At 31.8% G+C, this 13,874-nt stretch overlaps 1 pseudogene; it reads right to left on the bottom strand.

Annotated features, from left to right (window-relative positions):
- LOC134695377 (zinc finger protein 493-like) overlaps nt 1–11,905 on the bottom strand; it is a 35,437-nt pseudogene extending 23,532 nt beyond the window's left edge.
- Nucleotides 11,906–13,874: the final 1,969 nt, after the last annotated feature.

Genomic DNA, 13,874 nt, shown 5'->3' with positions numbered 1-13,874 from the left:
TCGGACCCGTTAATCCTCATATTTTTTTTTAGCCTCCGTAACTTGGTCGGACTTGCAAGACGGCCTTTTTGATGCCTTTCATGGTCTCGCACTTTCCAACAGTGAAGCCATGTATATCAAGCGATGTTTGTGACCACAATTATGTGTACACTTCCGAAAAGAAAACAAAAATGGTTCCACTTCTTCATAAAATTAACGGTAACGAGTCACTGAAGTCGTCCTAAAAACCAACCGTCTAAAACACACAAGATGTCAAGCGGGCAGTTACGAATTAATATCTTCCGACGCTAAAATGACTTTAATGTTCAATGTTTTTTTATTATTTTCTGTTATGATTATATTTTATTCAGTCTATGCAACATAAATCAATCAATAATTACCAAAATTTGACATTTTCAAAACACGTGGTACTGACCGTTTTCGCGCTTTTTTTTATTTTGAACAATCGGTTATTAGGGAGACCGTCAAAACTGGTTTACGGAATTTTTGAAAGGAAGAGAGTGTCAGCTTATTAATATCGATTGCGTTGAGTGATATTCTGCGTTAACTTACGGTAACGATTAAAAAAGTGCACACAGATATGCACTAGACCGGTCGGACTATCGGCAGTGTACGTTTACTAGTCCGAGCTTATTTAAACTAGACTCGGGCTTCGGGCTACCGCTTAACGTCGCAGACTGACTATATATCACATAGCTAATTAAGTTATCTTGAGTCATACCTGGAAATCAAATATAGGTATACAGGGGTGAACAGGACAGTCTCCTTCATATTCTCTTTCACAATCTTCACAATCTGCAACAAAACAAGTTTATCATCTAATTTGTTTTGAACATCTCATGAACAGTTCTGGCATATATACCAAACATCATGTTTAGTTTTTGTTTATTTGAGTTTTTCTTCATTTCAAATACAATCCATGAAACAAATTGCTTATCACTGTAAACCAACTAATTTTTGAGAGTAGAAAAATAACACTAATATAAATCGCCATGAATATGTAAAAATCTTTTTTCATTGAGAATTTTAGGTTTGCGAAATCAAATTGCCACAAAATCAATTAGGAAGAACTAAACGCGAAATAAAGTATATGTGAAAATAAGATGGTATTTAACACAGACATGGTTGAAATTAAATAACTTGACAATTAATATAACCCTTAGCTTGACTATGATTTAAAAATTTCATCAAGTGCACTTAAGTACTATTGAACATGCAAAATATTTAAAATTGAATCTACTTACAAATAAATTCATCATCATCAGGTACTTCTAGATACATATAATTAGTAAGAGGAATTTTTCTCTGTGGATATCTATGGCTTCCTGACTTCCCAGTCTCTTCTCTTTCATCAGAAACTCCATCAACATTTTCATCCTGAAGAGAACAAATTATGAATATTCAAAAATTTCTTTCAATGACAGAAAATTTATAACTGTCTGCAAAGTACATGTACAGTTGACATTCATGATGCCATTTAATTCTAAAGATCCTGATAAATTGCATAAATTTGTTTGAATCTTCCGAAATAATCATGTGACTATTCATTATTTGTTAGGCCCCTAAATTTTAATATTAAATATCCAAAATGCTCCTAATATCCCAGTTTTTAATTTTGCACAGCCAAACTGATATTTTCTCCTTCCGTAGGCCGTACAAATTTTTTACTGATTTGATGTTTCTATTTAGTACCAATTTGTATCCTAATTATAACTATAAATATGAATAGGAATTTTGAAATATTTTTTTGGAAAAAGATAAATAATTTGTACTATTTAAGCGTCTTCTCTTGACCAGAATCCAGAGAATAAAGATTTCAATAAATTAATTAAAAAGGTTAACAAATAACATGCCCAATCTTGCCACTTACATCAGAATTTAAGTTATTTTGTTCCTTCTTTTCTTTTCTAATCCTACTCTTTGGTACTTCAAATGCTGGAAAAGAGTAAAGATAGTCTGTTCTCCTTTCTATAGATTTTATCTAAGTTGTATAATATTTCATACTTTGTTTTATAAAAGCAACCGATCATTAATACAAAATCTGTCGGCTTTTTTCATCAGATTACATTCTATGAGGATAATGTTTTTCCTTTAATATATAATTCAAGTTTGGTAGCATCAGGTACTTCACATAATTTTCTTACCATTTTAAAATTTTGATATATTTTCTTTTAAAGCTACAGTGAACCAAATGATAGTGACATTATTCAATAACACCAATTACTATTGATTCAGAAATTAATGCAATTACAAAATTTTATGAAAGAAAAAGATTTATCTAAAAGCCTTGTATTGTCACTTTTTTGCAATTTAATATGAAAACATTGCAATAATTTCTGAAACTACAGTAAGTATAAATAAGTACCTGGATTTTTTTTCCGTTTTTCTGATCTGGGTCTCCATTCCTCATCTGAATCAGAATCAATTATTTGTGAAACTTTTTTCTTCTTCTTTGCTTCTAATTTTGATTTAGATAAATCTTTGACTGTTTGACCTGTTTATCAAATAAATCTCCTTTTAATACGGGAAGATTATAATGCCAAGGGTAAATCACCACCAAAATTTTGCATAGGACTGACACAATTTAAGTATTGTTCAATAGATTAATAGTGAGGACCAGCAGATTTACTTCAAGGACCACCAGGGGAAAAAAGATTTCGCTAACTCTGGTAAACTACCAGTCTGATTTGTTTGGTACTAGACAATGGCTTCAGGCTACCGACTTAACATCGCAGACTGAACCACAGAAATTCAGGTAATGAACAACGAACTCTCAATATCACATTTTGACAATGGCATTGAAAAGAAAAATATTCAATCAAGGGACCTATACTTGCTTACTATAAATGGAATCATATCTTATTTCATCATTTCTTTTAGATATTTCTGGAAATATTTTGCATCAATGAGCACAAAAGGGTAATACTTTGCTACTATGTATAAATTTCTTGCTGGCAATGAAGATTTCATGCCAAAATTGGTTCTCAAAGTTTCCCCCAAAAACTATATCTCATAGTCCAGACATAAAAAATGGCTTCAGCGTTACAATGTCTTAGGAAAGCATCCCAGAAAAAAATCAAAGCACCAAAGGGTGCTGTAGGCAGTTAATCAAAAACCCAAAGGCAAACTTGGCCACGTTCAGATGAATAGTGTAAAGTGTCAAAATATTTATCTGAGGCATTGTTCTCAGATATTTCTCTAGTATCAAATAATGCTTTAACAGTAATGTTCATGTTATGAAATCCTTACACTTTCAAAAAGTTATTTCCAATTTATATTTATATATATTCTTTGTCTGCATGAGATTGTACACATACACTGTCTTATGTCAGGGGGAGAGTTTTGAGCCAGTTAATTTTTTTAAATTCAATAATAAGTAATTTTTAAAATCAAATAATAAATAATTCGGGGGTGGCCCGTCTGTGTTAAAAACTAATAGAAGCACTAGCCCATAGGGCTAGTTAAAAAAAAAATAATACTTGCCCAAAATTATATGTTCTGGACCAGATAAAATCTGTGTCACCGGTGAAGATCACAAAGTGATCTGAACCAACTAGGCCGGGGGGTTTGGGGGCATGCCCCCCCCCCCCCCCCCACGAAAATTTTGGAATATTAGATGTAAAATCCTGCATTCTGAGGTTAGATTTTTGTATCTAGAAGTGTACCGTAGATACTCGCTTATAAGTCGATCCGACTATAAGTCGGATGCCCTTTTCAGCTCCAAATTCTGAGGATTTAGTCTTGACCCTCGTATAAGTCGGACGAAATTGGGACATTTTTTTTGCAGCTGACAGTTACTGAACGCCGGTAAAACCAATGCAAATACAGGAATACTATTCATTTTCTGCATGAATGTTTGTTTGATTTGAATTTAGTTGATGTTGATTTTGATAATTTATATAGCTTTTAATAATAAAGATGTATTTATTCCTGTTGTTTTGTTCACTGTTTGATTACAGATTGGCCATGTGTTGTTTACGTAATGCATCAATGATTTTGTAGGGTATGACTAACAACCTATTGTTTGAGAAAAGCGAACATAAACCAATATGAACCTATTTTTTTTTAAAGTCAATCAATATTTTTCCCAGCACAAATAACTCAGTGTTAAAGAAGCATGTAGACTTCATAATTCTTTTTATATTGTGATGATTAAAGGATTAAAAAAAATTAAGTGAAGCTAATCAACTTTACATTAAAATACCTCCCTATAATAACTCATTAGTGTCATCTGTTCACCTATCACTGATATTTTTCACACCTTTAGTGAATACAACTCTTTGTCTCTTAATTAGGGGTTATCAATGGATTATATTGGCTTGCCTATTAATTTTGTAATCTTTGTGTTTACCTGAGACATTTTAATGAATAATATTTTGATCTTAGGAATGACTATCAAATTTTTTTTTTTTATTATTGTATGATTTATAAGTATTGAATTGATATCATTATATCACAACAATGACACAATTACTCCACTGAATACATCCTTTTACATAGTTGGTACATTGTAATCTCGTTTACATTTTTGGTTCTTGGCTCTTTCTTTTGGGTTTATGCACAAACCATTTGACCATGAAAATCAATACACAAACCGGAAACAGTCGGCAATTCAACACAAATTGTCAGAAAAAGGTTAACAGAGAACAAATAAAACACAAAGACAGTATTGTAGTCATTTATTTTCGCCAAAAACTTTCAATTTAGGGATTTATGTAGGTTTGGTAATCACCAACGTAGTTTTGACCAGGAAATTCACTCCTGACCACTTTTCTCGAGCTTGGATTTTTCCTCTGGTCTCTAGATCTCGCTTATAAGTCGGAACCCCTCTCTAGGTTCTGAATTTTACTCCCAAACTTCCGACTTATCAGGGAGTATCTACGGTATATAACATGTTCTCCATGTAATATAAAAAATTCAACTTTCCTAAAAAAAACTTTCTCAAAACTGTTGACAAGAATTTAAGACATACATGTTAAATGAAGGTATACATGTAGATATAAACCCCTTGCCATCACATTTCGTTCAAATTAATTTCTCATTCAAACTTGACTTTGGAAGTTAAAGAGAACATCCTTTCTGATGCAGGCCAAGAAAAGAAAAAAAATCAATCAGTTAAAATTTTATTCTTGATGATTTTTCATATAAATTTTCAATTTGCTGAACAACTCTTATTCAAATACAAATACAGATACAAATTTGCCTCCTTTTCCGTGCTCCAGTCCACAACATAACTCGATTATCGTACTGGAGCCAGGGCCGTCAGGGACGACCGTCCGTCTAATATTCTCGAATAATAAATTCTTGGATCCGTTAATCCTAGTATTTTTTCATGTTAGCCTCCGTAACTTGGTCAGACTTGCGAGACGGCCTTTTTGATGTTTTCATGGTCTCACACTTTCCGACAGTGAAGCCATGTTGTTGTTGTGCTGGTAAATTCCTCCTTTGACTTCGGAGCACACTGTCGTAAACATGTATATCAAACGATGTTTGTGACCAAAATTTATGTGAACACTTTCGAAAAGAAAACAAAACTGGTTCCACTTTTTCATAAAATTAACGGTAACCAGTCACTGAAGTCGTCCTAATAACCAATCGTCTAAAATACACAAGATGTCAAGCGGGCAATTACGAAATATCTTCCGACACAAAAATGTTCAATGTTTTTTTATTTTCTGTTATGATTATATTTTATTCAGTCTATGCAACATAAATAAATCAATAATTACCAAAATTTGACAACTTCAAAACACGTGGTACTGACCGTTTTCGAGCTTTTTTTTATTTTGAACAATCGCTTATTAGGGAGACTGTCAAAACTGGTTTACGGAATTTTTGCAGGGAAGAGAGTATCAGTTTATGAATATCGATTGCGTTGTGCGACATTCTGCGTTAACTTACAGTAACGATTAAAAAAAGTTCACATAGATATGCACTAGACCGGTCAGACTGTCGGCAGTGTACGTTAACTGACCGAGCTTATTTAAACTAGACTCGGACTTCGGGCTACCGCTTAACGTCACAGATGTATCATCAGAATTCTCCCAATTTAAAAATTTCGTTTTCTTTGTAATTTCATAAGTTTGAAATTGCCGCCAACTTATATCAGCTGATTAATAGACTACTGACGTATGTAATACGTATCGATGACCGACAATATTCCTACGACTTTTGCCATACGGGAAATGTAAACGACTAATCTTTATAGATTTTCGGCGATCAAATATTTCATACAATTGATCTTTGACATCTTAGCCAACAGCACAGGGGATAATAAACTAAAGAAGGATTTCTATCAAGCACTACGTCCTATGTGCAACCTCAAAGCTTTTGGGAAAATCGACGACCGTTTAAGATTTTTATGGTTATATTTTTTATATTCCAGAAAAAAAAATATGAAAAAGTGTCCAATTAGTTATAAATAACATGATAGCCAGCCAGATTTTAAAAGTGGCACATATTTCAGCACTTATTGGGAAGATCATAAATCTAGGGTGCTCGCATAAAGCAGCTTAACTGCTTAAAAATGTCACAATTATTCGGACTTGTGCCAAACCATGATCTCCTTTTGCATTTAGTTATCATGCAATCAGTGGAATGGTCGACTGTATTGATAGTCCCTGTGTCAAATCTTATACATCTTTTTTAAAGCTCTTATTTATTAATCAGTTTATAATTACATTATGGAATTGTATATTAAAATATAATTTCTATGCACTTAATAAAGGTTGATACTCTGTATAACAAATTACCTGAGAACTAAGAAAACATGGTCTAGCAATGACTTTATTTCACCATTTTCATATAAATCATTTGAATGAATAACTAGGTAAGTATAAAAACCTTGATGTCTTTTCACTTTGCCTGAATTAGGTTTTCTAATCTCATCAAAACCCAACTCATTTGTATTCTTAACAATCTGTTTCTGCTTCAGTGCTTTCATGAATTCAGGTTTCTGTGCTGGTAGACCTGAAAATAAAATATCTTTTCTGGAATCCATGCTTTAATAATATGCAATGTTTCAAACACATAACCTTTGCAGGTTATTTGATATTAAGTCTGCATTTGTTCATGCTTTACAATAAAACTGTAGGTCAAATTGCTGAAATTATAGAAATCCATTAGTTTTATTTTAATTAACACTATTATTTATGGGACAAACTATAAAGGGTACATATATATAAATTCAACATTTCTACAATTTATCACATGTTTACACTAGTTTATGATAATATAGCTGGATATTTGTTATCTTTGTCATTTCAATTGAATTCCTTAGAAAGAATAATCATTGACTTTGATTGTGGTATATATAAAACCATGGAAGTATTATATTGACAGGAACTCCAATGAAAAATTAGCAAATTCGGATCCCACTGATTTCTTTAAGAAAATAAAAGCTTCCGACTCAGTTTGTCAAGAACGTGAGAACTCCTTTGTGGGGTATCTGCGATGCCGCTGTCGCCTGTAAAGTTTACAGAAACTGATCTTATCACGTGATCTGTTATCGAAGGGCTTGTCTACCTACCAATGTAAATAAACACGGAAACTCCTGTGGCTTTTTGCGAATCGCTACATGGACAACGACACCTGATTCTGTTCAATAAATAAAAACTACAGCTGAAACAATCTAAAAAATCGGTCCATATTTCACAGAATGACATAAGAAAATTAACTATATTTGGAAAGAAGTTAAGATTATTTTTAGTTTTGTTAGATATATTTTTATCAATATAACTAGAAAATCAGAAAATATCGTGTTATAAAAATTAAATGAGTCTGTAGTAGAGTGTTAGCAGAAAATAATGTGATGCGCGTGAAGTGTGCCAGATGGCGCCAGATAACTTAAATTTCAAGAAAAAATCGTAAACTCTTATCGAGTGTAACGCAAAGATATATGGTTTTCTCTATCGTTAAATATCGTAAAATGATTTTAACTTACTTATCAAATATATTTTAAAGACTAAAGATGTTTTAAATAATTACACACATGTGATTTCCTCTATATAGCAATATCAGGTTACGAGTCAATCAGATTAATTTTTACACCTTTTATGATAATTCGTTGTAAACTAATCTTAACATTCAATTTGTCCAAGAATATTCTGATGTTTGACAGATTTATTTTTACGGATGGCTTTAAATATTTCTGAATGCATTTGAAGAACGATCACTTTAATTGGGTCTGAGCAGTTATTTTTTTTATCATGAAAATCACATTTGCATGGTTTGAATTTATTGGTGTGTGTTTAAAAAAGCTAAACAGTTCCGAAATATCAATAATTATGACTGATAACTTTTCCGTTTATTTTACATGAAAATTTTATGATTTTCAAGCTTAGAATATACAGCTACGCGTGATTAGCCAACGATCCTCTTATGAATAAAAATCATACTATTTTAAGATTGATTGTTACATTTGTACTTATACTTAAATGTGTATTGCTTCTGAGTATTTTTACTCCTCAGGGTTTTTCTATATATTTTTTTTCTATGTGTAGAAAACAGTTGCCAGAATTTCGTTTCGTTTCATTTCTTTTTTATTTGTTTTTTCAAAAGCAGCAAAACCGTAAATATTGATATATTTGTCATTCACACTGTCAGTAAATGTCATTTCCTTGACAATTAAGTACACATCCGTTTATTTCAGTATGTTCCGTAATTACGATCTTTCACGAGGTTCCAAAAATTTGATAGGATCCCATGCATCCATAAGACATGTCGAGTTAATTAACAGATACTTAAAGATTTTGCGGCATCGCACTATAAACGTTTGAAGTCTGCTTGTTGGAGTTCCTGTCAATATAATACTTCCATGATAAAACTAAGAAAAAAAGACTAGGTGGTAGTTTAAGTCTTATTACCCATTTTAACCATCATTTCATAATTTTTCTTCATATTTCTGTATCTAAGTGTCTCATAAGCAGAGAGATTAGCAAGCTGCATCTTAGTAAAGTATTGGTCAATATCACCAGATCTCTCATCTTCCTCAAACTTTTGGAAATCCTTCTTATCCATTTCCACCAGTCTTGGGATTTCCTTGTATAAAAATAAATATCATGATTAATAAAGGCATACATTTAACTGATTAAAAATCAAAGGCTTATATAAAATAAAAATATATATTAAATGTTTTTTGTTTGTAATCCAATACTATATAAATATCATAAGACAAATCAAGGTATGAAAGCAAATACATGTTGATGTCAGGAAAGAGTCTGTAGAAAATGATTTAATCTTAATGGTTCATTTTGTTTAAAACCAGTTGAAAATTATCAAGTTTATTTGATTACTAAAATCTTTTTGTGCAGAATGATGATTATTTTGTCTTCCATTGAAAGCTGGACCATGTTATATTTTTCACAACCAAGATAATCTGAACATAAAATGTCTCATTTTGATTGAATTCACTGTTGTGTTTTATAAAAAAATTGGCCCTAGCTATGTTTAACTTTGTCATGATAGGGCCTTTTCAAGCGAATTTATAACACGGTATGTTGTGTTTATTGTTGAAGGCTGTACAGTGACCTATAGTTGCTTTAATTTGCTTCATTTTGACTCTGTTGGATAATAAGAATATGTCTCAACATTGCTCATAGGCAATCTTTCACCATCTTCTTGTATATAGATGCATTGAATCAAATTTGTTCCACTAATCAATATAAAAATATCCTCGCCGCTGTCTAAAAAAAAATTGTAAAGGTTCCGTGGAACCTAGTGTCTCGCCTACTTTTGCTGTAAAATGCAGGCTCAACAAAAATGAGGGAAAACAATTAAATAAAAATATTCTGCTACTATCTTTTGATTGTAAGAAGCTTCTATCCAAGTTTGGAAAAAATTCAGAATAGCTTACGAATCTAACAAATGTTTTTAAAAAATTTAACTGGATGGATGTAATGTTAACTGGAAGTGTTGTTTCCTGGCAGAAAAACTAAGTTCATTTAAAGTAAAATACAGAAAAAATCGATTTATTGTTTTACAAAATTTACTTCTGGATACTATCTAATGATCATAAACAAACTTCTTTCCAAGTTTGGTACAAACTAATGATTGTTTAAGAAAGTTATTAAAATTTTAAAAACTTTAACCAGAGAGTGAATGTAATGTTTTCCTGCAGAAAAACTAAGTCCATTTTAATATAAGTAAAATACGGAAAAATGGAATTTTATTTTTGCAAAATTTACTTCTGGATACTATCTTATGATCATAAACAAGGTTCTGTCCAAGTTTGGTAGATATCCTTAGTATGGTTTAAGAAAGTTATTAAAATTTCAAAAACTTTAACCACAGAGTGAATGTTTGTGGACGCCGCTGCCGACAACGACAGAATGTAGGATAGCTTAGTCTCGCTTTTTCGACTAAAGTCTAAGGCTCGACAAAAACTCACAAAATTTTTCTTCATAGTTGAGGTCAGTTGATTTCCAATTCTTCCAAAATTTGAACTCCAGACCAAATACTGTTGCAACTATAATAATCTGAAATAAATAAATACATCATTTAATAATCTTGTATAAAAAGTATTTTTTTGTTGGAAATGATAAGGGCATGAAGTCCCCTATAAGTTCACTATCATGGTTAGATAACCAGTAAATTTATTATTTTGGTACATGAAATTTTGCAGCTAAAACACTGAAAACCATTTTCCTGAACCCCCTACCAGGGCTCTGCCCTGGACCAGCTAGGGGCCTTGAGCAGTCCCCAGACCCCTTGCTGATTGGTCCCTAATGTACAGTTGACTGAATATCTAGCTATGTCCCTGTTAGTGTTAACCACAAGTCCTACAGTTATGGTTTGTAAAAATTGTAGTCTGGCTAATGAAATTCTCCTCTTCAAGTCAAGTAAAAAATTGTTATTATTGAGCTTCGGGCTTGTGGATTCAAATGTCCCCCCATTTCAGGTCACCAATTTTTTTTTCTAACATGATTTTATTGCTACTGAAACTTCTTATCTAGTGCGGAAATTGTCACAGCTTGATTTAGACTTCTTTAACTGGCCGTTAATTAATACCAGCGTCCCCATGCATGATTTATGACAACTTATAGGTGGGTGTGTAGGACACCGGGAAGTCTGTTTTTATGGTGGAGGAAGCCAAAGTACTCGGAGAGAACCACCAGGCCACTCAGTGGAAACAGAAAACCAGAGATATCAGAAGATTGATATCCAGGTCAAAGTAGGGGACAACTTTGAACAACCCAGGCCCCCAAAGTACCCATTCTAGTTTAAAATCCGGTCTGGGTACCAGAGATGTGTGTGAGAGGGTGAAAATTACCCTTCTGATGTACTGATATTTTTAGCACCCCGAGTGAGAATCCAACTCGGGACCTTCAGCACTGTAGCCATCGGTACAAATATTTCCTGTAATGATGTACGTTTTTTCCAAAATTTTCTTTTTGTGAATCAATGTTTCCAAGTTGGACTATCCCTTTTGTTGCATAATCCGCATCTCTTTTGTTCTAACATCTTCATTTGTTATTAATTCGTTTGGAGTGTTTGAGCTTTTGATTTTGCCATTTGATTAGAGAATTTACGTTTTCAATTTTTCTCGGAGAAGCTTTGGACAGCTTTTTATAAATCTTCAGGTTCTTTTCCATATGGAAAGAAAATTCCTAAAACTATTTTGAAAATTCATTACAAAATATTTATAGATGTATCATTGAAAGTCAATAACAGAACAGTCAGACAGTATAATGATTGCATTTTCAACAAGTTTTGCCTGTAAAATGACTCGTAGTTACATTATTTTATCTACAGGTACGGTATATGTGTACCTGTTTCGTTTTTTTAACAGTGAAAGTGCATACATTACTTCTTAATCTTTGCAAAAATGAAGCCTAGGCTACAAAATTGTCTCTCGTGGCTGCTAAATGACACTTAGCAGACGACATACGCTACTGGTTTCTTTATTACGAATTCACTACTGTTCGTAACAATAGCGCTAGCAGGACCAGTAGGAGCGGGAAAATAACGGTCTCACTAATTAGCGACAAGAAGAATTTTAGCGACAATCAAGAAGCGACAAAAAGATTTATTTTAGCGACAAGAAACTATTTAGCGACAAGAAAACATATATTTTTTAATTAAAATTACTTATTCCAAATAAATATTAAAAGAATATGCAAAAGAAAACAATTTTGGCTATAAGAAAGTTTATATGATATTGATAGAAAAAAAATTGAAACATTTAGTTTTACATCATACATGCTATTTATCATTTATTATGTATAACAGCCAGTATTACGTTTACCCTGTTGTATTATGAGATTACTTTTCCCTGTGTTTAAGAACAATAATATATTTATCTTAATTTTTGTTTTAAACTCTCTTTGTACAATATTATATATGTCATATATATTCAGCTTGCAAAATGAATTATCTGTGCATCATTTTTCCCGAAAATACAGACACAAATTATGAAATTCAATTTGAAGAACTGAAATCAAACAAGAGGAAAACATAATTAAAATGTTATATTTCAATATATATTCAGCTTGCAAAATGAATTATCTGTGCATCATTGTCCCGAAAATACAGACACAAATTATGAAATTCAATTTGAAGAACTGAAATCAAACAAGAGGAAAACATAATTAAAATGTTATATTTCAGTTTCATCATTATATTTAGTGTATTGCCTCATTTAATGATATTTATCATGATTATATATATTGATTAAAGATTAAAGTAAATTAATGTCAATCTTGAGTTTTCAAAAGGTGTTCACTATTTACAATGATTGAATAGTCTGACGCGTGTACAAAGTTGAAGGTGTTGATTGGATGTTATTGTAGCATTAAGGGACGCGCGCCTCGTTAATCTCATTTGATGTTCTACATTGCTTGATACTTTGTATGATTATACCTCCAAATGGTCACAAGGCACCAGCTATAGAAAGGATACATCTGGGCTATTGTAAAAATATTATGAAAGTAAAAAGCTCTACTAGTAATGTCATGGTGTACTATGAGCTAGGTAGATTACCATTATTGCACACCAGAAAATGTCGAATGTTTAAATACTGGTTTAAGCTGTTATGTACTACAAACTGTATTTTGAAAATGTTTATGACGATTTACAAAATTGTCCAAATAATAAGACAAATTGGTTGTATTTTATTAAAAATGAGTTGCTCACCATAGGTTTAGGTGATATTTGGTATAATCAAGGTTTATGCTTAGATAGTAAGCTCTCCAGTAGTTTTTACTTGATAATTAAACAAGCGGCCTGTTTGATTGTCTGAAGTAAGAATTGACAGCCAAATGAATAATTTAGTTAAATGTACAAGTTATAGATATATGGTTCAAAATTTTTGTTTACAAAATTATTTATGTAAACCAATACCAGTTATTTATAAGACATGTATTACCAAAATAAGACTTAGTAGTCATGATTTAGCTATAGAATGTGGTCGCTATTCTGCAATTCCAAGAAGTAATAGAATATGTAGTTTTTGTAAAAACGACATTGAAGATGAGATGCATTTTATTTTAAACTGCTCTACTTATCAAGGTCTCAGATCTTATTTTATAAAACCATATTATTGGAGAAAACCTTCTATGTATAAATATATACAATTAATGAGTTCTAATAATCTTAAAGAATTATGTAATTTGGGTAAATTTATATTTCGTGCACAAAAATTAAGATCTAACATGATGTAATATGTTTAACACATTACCTTCTGCTATCTATGTATACTTGTGTAGTTTATATGGTGTATGCCTATAGTTGTTATGACTTTGGTAAATAAAGATATATTAATACATTATGTATTACGTACCTTAGGACGAAGCCACAGCTAACGTTGGTCCTATCAGGAAAAATGAATTGCACAGTTAGAAAGGAAATATTTCAAGTTTTTGTTTCAATAAATCCTT

This window comes from Mytilus trossulus, chromosome 13 (assembly GCF_036588685.1).
Source record: "Mytilus trossulus isolate FHL-02 chromosome 13, PNRI_Mtr1.1.1.hap1, whole genome shotgun sequence".
Taxonomy (NCBI): domain Eukaryota; kingdom Metazoa; phylum Mollusca; class Bivalvia; order Mytilida; family Mytilidae; genus Mytilus; species Mytilus trossulus.
This window is presented reverse-complemented; position numbering and strand designations above follow the sequence as displayed.